Source organism: Cebus imitator, unplaced genomic scaffold (genome assembly GCF_001604975.1).
Source record: "Cebus imitator isolate Cc_AM_T3 unplaced genomic scaffold, Cebus_imitator-1.0 Scaffold109, whole genome shotgun sequence".
Lineage (NCBI taxonomy): Eukaryota > Metazoa > Chordata > Mammalia > Primates > Cebidae > Cebus > Cebus imitator.
In genome coordinates this window covers 3,929,639-3,939,316 of record NW_016107424.1, presented here as the reverse complement: position 1 = coordinate 3,939,316, position 9,678 = coordinate 3,929,639, and the positions used below count along the sequence as shown (strand labels likewise).

At 41.2% G+C, this 9,678-nt stretch overlaps 1 long non-coding RNA gene across 1 annotated transcript in view; it reads left to right on the top strand.

Moving 5' to 3' along the window:
* Window positions 1-6,198, top strand: part of LOC108310935 — a 14,987-nt gene extending 8,789 nt beyond the window's left edge. Inside the window, exons 3-4 of the long non-coding RNA XR_001827984.1 lie at window positions 4,905-5,026; window positions 6,189-6,198. This is a non-coding gene — a long non-coding RNA (uncharacterized LOC108310935). The remainder of the gene's footprint in view (window positions 1-4,904; window positions 5,027-6,188) is intronic.
* The last annotated feature ends 3,480 nt before the right edge of the window (window positions 6,199-9,678 follow it).

Below are 9,678 nucleotides of genomic sequence, written 5' to 3'. Positions count from 1 at the left end.
AAAAAAAAAAAAAAAAAAAGGAAAATGTCATCTTTGATCTAAACTGGTTCCTCCCCCTATATTTCTCTATCTTGATAAAGGCCAGCACCATCTGCCCTATCACCTACCTGAGAGTGAGACTCAGCTCTCCACTAGTCAGCTAGTGAAAGGCACTCTTCACTTCTGTCACTGTGTTTTTGATTTCTAGCATTTCCTTTAGATTCTTTCTTAGAGTTTCCATCCCTCTACTTATATTGTCCATCTCATCTTGCATATTGCCTACCCACTTTTTCTCTTAGAGCCCTTAACAGAGTTCTTGTATGAAATAAATTCCTTGTATGATAATTTCAACATCTGTGTCATATCTGGGTATGAATCTGATGATGGCCTTTTCTCTATAGACTGTGTGTTTTTTCTTGCCTTTGGCATGCCCTGGAATGTTTTGTTGAAAGCTGGACACATTATATTGGGTAATAGGAAGTGTGGTAAATAGGCCTTTAGTGGGAGAATTTATGTTAATCTGGCAAGGAGTTGGGCTGTGTTTAGTGTTTATTTTAGTTGCAGATGCCAGAGGATCCGTTTTCTCTAGTGTCCTTGTTTCTGTCCTGTCTCTTGGCTTTGAGGCTTCCCTATACAGTTCCTTGGAGACAGCCTGGGTCTTGCACTTCTTTCAGCTCTAATCGGTGGTTATTACACTGGAGCTTGTTGGTGTGGTGGTAGGGTATGGGGAAAGGAAGGGGAGCATTCTACAATCTTCTGATTAGGTCTCAGTATTTTGGGGTCTCGTGTCTTGAGGCTGTGGCCTTCACGTGTGTTTCTATCCCTCCTCCTGTGGCATAGCATTTCCTACCTTGTCCTTGGTCAATCCCTGGCTGCAGCTTTCCCAATCTATTTCCTTGAAGCCCTTGATGACTATGGGATTGCTTTTTCATCTTAAGTGAGAGGGAAAGGCTGGAGGGAGCCGGAGTGAGGAGAATTCCTTTCCTCCAGGTGAGATAAGGGTTTGGAATTATACACAGGTGAAGTCTTTCCCCTGGAGAATAGGCCTTTGTTTTGGAGAAGGCTCTGGGTGGGCTTCACGGCAGTTACTCTTCCCTTCCCTGTGCCAGGGACAGGAGGAGATCTTGCTCAGATCCTCACTGTGAAAACCTGGTGGGTTTCTGAAAGGGATCAGAAAGGAAAAGTCCAAGACAGTGTGACCGCCCCCCTGCCCCCCGCCCCTGCAAGACAGTGGCCCCCAGGAATTTCTCACTCTTACACTAGTTCACACTCAGCTTCCAGCAATTCATCGAAGTTACCATTTTGGTGTTTCTACCAGTTTCCCTGCTAGTACAGCTGCTGCTCTAAGTAAACAGTTCTTGGTTGTTGTATCTTTGGGATGTAACCATTTTTCCAGGTTTTGGGATTGTTGTTTGGTCTGCTGCCTTAGTTCTGTGATAGGTCCAACAAAAGTTGTTGATTTTCAGTTTGTCTAGCTTTTTCTTGTTTTAAGACTAGGAGTGGTGGCTTCCAAGATCTTTACGTGTCAGAGCCGAGATCTAAGTCTGCTTCAACTCCCAGTCGCATGTCTTCCATATCCAAATCCTATTGTGTCTATTTCCAAAATATGTCTTGAGACATCCTCGGGTTTAGTTCAGGGCATGGCGAGTTTTTGTCAGGATCATTGCAGTGGTTTCTTGACCATTCTCCTCATCTGCAGTAATATGCTTGTTGAGGGGATCCTCTAGGTCTTGTCTTAGGACTGTCCAGCCCCCTTAGTATACATATGGCATCCTGCTACTGCCCCTGTCCTTTAGTCCCTTACAATCTAGCAGAAAAGACAATGTTGTGAATGTGTTTTATAAGATTTTAATTGCTCTAATTTCCATTGCTTTAATTAAATGATCTCTTTAAACCAGAACATGTTTAAAGATGAAAACAGATCAAAGAGGAATAAAATTCAGGTAGAACAAATTTTAATATATGGCCTTTCTATTTATTGTTGTGAAATACATGTTTCTTTGTGATCACATGGACATACCCATAATATTTTGTATTGCATATGGGAAGGGACTGGATCGAAATATCTTTAATTTGAGTCACGATTGCAATAAAGTTATGGGGCCTGTGATGTGACACACATTTTGTCTGAACACACATGAAGCTGGACATGGGTAAGCTGAAGGCCCGTGGCATAGGCATTTGACCTATTTGCGACCTCAGGCACTCTTAATTCACTTCCAAAGACCAAATGAAGTGATAACCATAATGTGTCAACAGTCCAGAATTTAGCTGGCCCTGGAGATGCTGCATTAGTGTCCTATGGGCAAAGTCTAAATTAGATGGCAGTCAGGTATGTACACAGGATCGGTCATTACTGCGGGCAGATGTGCACAGCTAATGGTTGGCAGTGGGGATTGCTGCAGGGGGAATTCCCTGATAAAAATGAGTTAAAATGAGACAATGGATTATCCAGAAGGGTGCTTTTCCACAGACTACACTTTTATTGGTGAAAGCAATCAAAGGAAAAAAATTGAGCCATTAAAAAAGAGAGCTGCTATAATGTATTTATTTAATATTATTGGCATAGCACACAACTGTGTGCATATATATGAATTTATTTCTCTTAGTATGAGTAAACTAAAGAAAATAATGCTTACATTCTTTTCCAAATAAATGTAGATGGGAGGCTGGTACATTAAAGCAATCTAGAAACATAATGTACAGAGGCAGAGGGACTACTTGCAAAAGAGTGAAATCTTTATGCATATAATCCAAACTGCCCATGATCTCATTACACTACAGAGAGCTTGCAAGCTTAGCTCCCAAATCACAAAGAAAAATCAGCGCACAAGTGACCTGTGTATTAGCATCTCTGCAAATCTCAGGCAGAAGCTGAGATTTATATACACTTTACACACCCCTGAGGAAATACCCATTTTATGCCATTGATAGGCCAGATATATTTTCCTCTGTGAAATGTGATCAGAATGTAGTTAGAAGAAAATATACTGTGTATTCAAAAATAAATAGATGGTATTCTTTAAAACTCCTTGGTAATTTAGCATGGGCAGCAGTATCAAATTAGTGGAGTGGTATGGAAGGGTTATTAGTGTGTGATTGGGCCTGTGTGGTTATGTTTGCTGCAGTGTACTGATTTACTTGTAGAGCTGAATAGAAAATTTCACATGTCCAAAAAATCGTTTTCTCTGAATATGATTACTAATGTGATAAGATGTCTCACGTTAGATAGTGTGATTCCTTAAAAATGCCAATGTGGATTTGAGTCTCTTTTTTTTTTTTCTGAACCAATTTTATATGGAGGGAAAGAAATAAAGATGGCTTTCAGGAACAAATACACATATTTCTAATAGAACTTGCTAGAGTAATCACACAAACTGCTATTATTCTACTGGGTCTGTCCGTGCATTTTACTGTAACAAAGTGATTAATGTGCTTCAGAATTTGAACTTATGGACTCAACTATTTTAGTGTCATATCATTAAAATACACAAAAACCTGACAAATCTAATTTCTATGTAATCCCAAGTGAAAAATTATATGTGTATTTATAATGCTTAGGCATTTGAATGGATTGTGTGACATAAGCATGGACAGTTATATACAGGAACATGAATAAAACATTTTAAAATGCATAAACAAGGCAGACACCAGCCAAAATAATTGTATATGTGCATGATGAATTAGGATGAAAATTCATTCTTTAATCTTTTCTAGACTTTGGATCACAATATTTTATATAAGACTAAATACTTTATGGGAAATATCTGGGAAAAAAGGCATAATCTATAACCTGTGAACTACAAGGATTTTAATCCTTAGTTTTATGCGAACCAAAAAGATGAGTAAAACATTGTTAGTGTTTTTAAACCTCTCTGAAGAGGTCCAAAGAGAGGATGGATTAGTGACAATGTATTTAAAGACAGGATTAACAAGGGTTGCTCCTCAATTGAAGGCATTAGAAGCCAAATGTACAAAGAAGTGTATTCTCACAAGTGGATTTGGGTATAATTTGGGACTATTGATGGGTCCCAAGGAACCAGTAACCCATAGCTTTGCTCTGGTATTTGTCAAAATCTTACAGAATTGAAAAATACCTAGAGAAAGAGAAAGTTTGTAGGTGCTCACTAAGGATTAAAACAAGATATGTGACTGTTTAAATGGCCCCAAATTTGTTGATACTCCACCCATTGAGAGGAGGGGTCTGTGATCCTTGCCTTTGAATCTAGGTGGGTGTATGACTGCTTCAGCCCTTTAGATGCAATGGAAGTGGTGCCACTTGGTCAAAAAAGGCCATGCAGCTTTCATTCAGTTCTCTTGGGATGCTCACTCTGGAATAAAACAGCTGCCATGTAAGGAAATCCTGTCGCCATGAGACTGCCAGGCTGGAGAGGCACATATAGGTGACGAGTTGACAGGCAGCATTTACTGCCAGCTGTTAGTGAGCCAACATGGACATCCAGTTGAGCCTCCAGATGGCTGCGCTATGCATTTTTGCAAAGACCCAGGCATTGAGGTGCACAGACAAGCCATACTGTTTTCCTTATCCAAATTTCAACCCATAGAAGGGTGAGAATAGGCCGAGAGCTGTGGCTCATGCCTGTAATCCCATCACTTTGGGAGGCTGAGGTGGGCGGATCATGAGGTCAGGAATTTGAGACCAGCCTGACCAACATGATGAAACTTTGTCTCTACTAAAAGTACAGAAATTAGCCAGACATAGTGGTGGGTGCCTGCCAGCTACTCAGGAGGCTGAGGCAGGAGAATCATTTGAACCTGGGAGGTGGAGGTTGCAGTGAGCCGAGATGGCGCCACTGCACTCCAGCCTGGGTGACAAGAGTGAGACTCTATCAAAAAAAAAAAAAAAAAAAAAGAAAAGAAAGAAAAAAATTAAAATATTAGGTCATCTTATTCTTTCCTCCTAGATTTGCAAATTTTGTGGACTTTAACCCTAGTGGTACATGCATAGCTTCAGCAGGTTCTGATCAAACCGTGAAAGTCTGGGACATAAGAGTGAACAAATTACTACAGCATTATCAAGGTAACAGTTTTCCTAACAAAAAATTCAGTTACTGAATAAACTCCTCTGGGAAAGACTGATTCTCCTTGTTGGTATGGTTTGTCTCTCTTACTTGGGGTCGTGGGCTGCCTTGGAACATGTTAGAGAATAGTATAATTAGCTCCCCTCAACAACAGGGCCTCAGAAGCTCAAGGAAAGCAGGAAGTGAAGAGACCTTAAAAATGTTGTGAGGGCTAAAAAAGAAAAAGAAGTTGCTATAAGATTTTCAAATTCTGGTTATCAGCATTGTGTGAGAAGTCAGGAACAGAAATGACTCTGAATCCTGAATCACAGGAAGTTATGTGAGCACAAATAGGTGTTATAATTGATAGAAAACAACTACCTGCTATGCCTATGTATCGAACTAAAAGAGAGGTGAATTTTCGGCCGGGCACGGTGGCTCACGCCTGTAATCCCAGTACTTTGGGAGGCCGAGGCGGGAGGATCACGAGGTCAAGAGATCGAGACCATCCTGGTCAACATGGTGAAACCCTGTCTCTACTAAAAATACAAAAAATCAGCTGGACATGGTGGCACATGCCTGTAATCCCAGCTACTCAGGANAAAAAGGAGGGTGAGAATAATAAAGCTTGTTATTTTACGTTGCTAAGTTTTGGGGTATTTGGTTTGTAACAGTAGTGAGTTGGGCAAAGCAATATTTCCTCAACTTATTTTTTAATAATTATCACTTGGGGACCATTTTAAAAGCAAATTCCTGTATTTCACCCATGGAAGTTATTGACTTAATAATCTTTCCTTTCCCTTTCTCCTCCCCCTTCACCTCCCCTCCCCTCCTTCCCCTCCCCTCCCCTTGCCTTCTTCTTTCGTATTCCATGTACCGCTCTATGGAGAAATCTGTTCTTAACAAACAGTATGGAAAATTAACTATAAGAAAATGACTCTAAGAGGCCACATGATTTGTTGGCTAATTTTGATCTATGAATTTTTCATGACAAACATGTTTCTTTGATTACTTGGAATGGGCCCACGGGCCCATTGTTTTCCTTATTTTATGATTGTGCAACACACTGCTTAAGCGGATATCTATCTTTCTAGTCCCACTTGTGAAAGAGCAGCAAACAAGACAAGCGCACTCTCATTTAGCAATTAATCAGAGTAGTGAGAGGGAGGCTGGTGAGGCTTGGAATAGGCGGGGAGTTTTGTGGAGCAAGTGGCCCTGGAATAAGGCCTTTGACACTGACAGCATTGGAGCTGGCTTAGGGGAGAAGGAAGAGGTCGCAGGTGGCAGATGGCAGCAGGGCAGTAGAAAGTGGGTGGAGAGGCTGCTTGGTCAGATACTTGGTGGTAGGGCAGAGATGCCCGGTAGGATCCATCAGACAGAACCAGGAGATGTCTTCTCTCCTGAATTTCCAGCTTTCATCATAGCTCTAGGGGTACTTTATTGCACTTGTGTATTGTTACTGTGCTCTCTAATAACAGCAGCAAACTAAGCCATCTTTTACTGTTTTCTGTGTGTGCATTGCCCTCGTTTTGCCCACGTGTGTCTCTTGCCTTTCTAGTGCAAAAATAATGTCTTACTCTTCTTTATTCTGTGATTAGCTTGGTGCCTGGCACATGGTGGCCATGTGTATTAATCTTTGTGAAGTAATAAGAGAAAATAATAAGAGATCATATTTAGGGGACACTTGCTGAGCACCAGACCATGTGCTAGGCACTTTAAATGGATTCTTCTATTTAACTGTAACAGTAACTCTATCAAGCGTTCAGGTCTTTATTCCCATTTTACTGAATGGGGAATGAGGCTGATTGGCTACTTGCCCAAAGTCATGCAGATGCCGAATAGTGGTCCCTGCATTCTGATCTAGACAGTTGGATTTCAGAACTTGACTAAATGAATTAATGAATCTGTGAAAGAGAATGCATTGTCTGTCACTCTTGACTCCTCCATCGACTCCTTCTGCCTGGGACACTCCTTTTGCCCTTCCTTCCTTAGCTAACACCAACTCATCTTGCACTGCTCTTTCCATGTGGGGGTCTATAATGACAGGGCCCGAGCTGTCCTCTCTCCTTCCCTTCCCTCTCTACCTCCTCTTTCATTGCTCACAATGAAGTTGAAATTACCGGTTTCATGTCTCCCCTTCTATCTAGACTGTAAGCATCATGACGGAAGGGCTCATGTCTGCCTTATCACCTCACCACAGCTCCCCCAGCTGCCAGCATGGGGGCAGTACATGGCTGCTCTCAGTACAGTGTTTCTGATTACTATTCTTTATTTGTATAGTGCATGCTACATGCTAACAGGGTGGTATGTTGAATATTCTGGTGCACACAGTGTTAAATACTGGGGCTACAGAAATGAGGAAGCCACACTGTTGATTTCCAGAGAGCTCGATGTTTGTCTGGGAGACTGACAAGGAGACAAATAAATGTTAGGCCTCTGAATGGAGGCTGATGTGGGGAAATTGTCAGAAAATGCTGGCAAGATGAGGAGATTCTTGAGCTGCCCTTGCAAGATAAGTACAGGTTAGTCAGGTGAGTGTGGAAAGCAGGGATTGGAAGGGTACTCCAGGCAGAAGGAACAGTGTAGGTGAAGGTTCAGGGGTGTGAAAGGACAAAGTATGCTCATGTGATGGCATGAAGATTGGTGATGCTGGGGCCAGCACAGGACATTAATCTACCAGCAGCAATGGGGACAGGCCATGAAGGACTTGGCCAGATGTGATGAGATTTGAACTCCCTCCTTAAGGAAATGGGAGTATCCTTGGATAGCACTCATTCAACCAATATTTAGAATAGGTTCTTATGAAGAGGCTTGAGTAATATGTGGGGGTGCTCTAGGAGGTCACACTGACTGGCAGCACCTCCAGCATTTGGTGGAGGACAGAAATTGTGCTAAATGTGCTGCAGTGCATGGAACAATTCAACACAATATGCCGTGAGAACCCCACTTGAGAAACACTGCATAAACTCCCTAACTAACTAAAAGCTTGAAGGAAAGCCTTCAAATATTTACAGGGCCCAAGTAGTGAATACTTTTATATATTTACCAAATCTTATTAATAAGGGAAGAAAATATTTTCTCTTGATCCCTTTTAAGTGTCAGACTTACAGGGAATAATTTATTTAAGGGTTGATTCTACAGAAACCTAAAATGGTAGCATTTTTAACTTTTGGATCTGAATCAGGGATATTTTAATCTTCTAGTTCTTTATGCAATTTATTCATTTATTCTTGTGGTCATTCATTTGGTTAACAAATATTTATTGAACACTTTTTGTGGGCAAAGCCCTGTTCTAGGCTTAGTAGACACAACATGAACAAGATAAGCCATGATTCTGTCCTCGTGCAAGAGGGAGTTTACAACCCCAAGGTTCCAAAAGGGTATAAAACAGGAGACAGATAATTGCTTCTTCTTTTTTGCAGGCCAGAATTATTTATGTGAGATTTCTGAAAATATAAGTAGGGCCACATTTCTTCATAACTAGACAAGCTTGTATCCCCATGGGTGTATGCATTGTCCGTGCCTTACAACAGAGGTAGATGCAGACAGTGTCATTACTGCCAATAGTGAACACATACGTTGGACCGTTTGGGGGCTAGAGGAATTGAGGATTTATTTAAAACTGGGAGAACAAGAGTTGGCACCTACAGGAAATCTTGCCACTCTAGTTATATTAACTGTCACAAATATTTCAGTATAAAACCCATGGCTAAAAGGACACTAGCATTGACATAACTGGTTGCAAATAAGGCAAAATCCGAAGGCTGCCAAGAATCCTTTCGAAGCAGACTTGGTTTCACTTTATTTCTCTTCATTTTTTCCACACACCTCTTTGCTGGGGCAGCCAGGCAGGAAGCAGAAATATACATAGGGTGTTCATTGTTATATCATCATCATTATTATTTTACGTATTTTTTGTGTTTGTGGTACTTCAGTTAATGTTCTTCTTAATTTGATGGACCAGAAGAAAGAGAGCTGAGATAGTTTCCTAACCACAAGCTCGATGTAATTGAGGGAGAGACCAAGGGAAATATTTCCTACTTATAACTAAAGCCAAAGACGTGATAAAAGATAAAGAGATGCCATGGGTAAACAAAAGTTAGCCACAGTTAATTACACCGAGTGCTTGCTGCTGTGGCAGATAATTTGTTGAGCTATGACCCATTTTGTCTTTCCTGTGCAGGGGGCCACTTTTGGGTCCACCTGCCTCAGGGAAAGCTTGGACCAGAAGGGAACTTCTCTTCTTGTCTTTGGTGAAAGCCTTAACTTGTTGAGATGATTATATAAAAGTGGCCTTGCTCTCAGGACAGAGATGTAAGAGGACAGGTAAAAGAAGGAATAACAGGAGAGAGATGGGATCCTCCAAGACTCACCAGATTTTGGAGTAGTGGTTAGCTGTTCTCTGTTCCCATATAGTGGCAGAGCTTCAGAGGGGAATGGAAATATGGAAAGCTAGATCTTAAGCACAGAGTTTGCCAGTCAAGGCAAAGATTTCATTATCTATTTTGACACAAGACCACTGAGGTCAATGTCCTCTATGAACAAAGTGAGCCTGGGCTGTAAAAAACCAGCTGTCATCAGAGGGATGGAAAACTGGAAACCTATCTCTACTTTCTGGATACCATGTAAGTCTCTCAGGTTTCTGTAAGATTCTAGAGAGAGTAAGGTGTCAAGAACT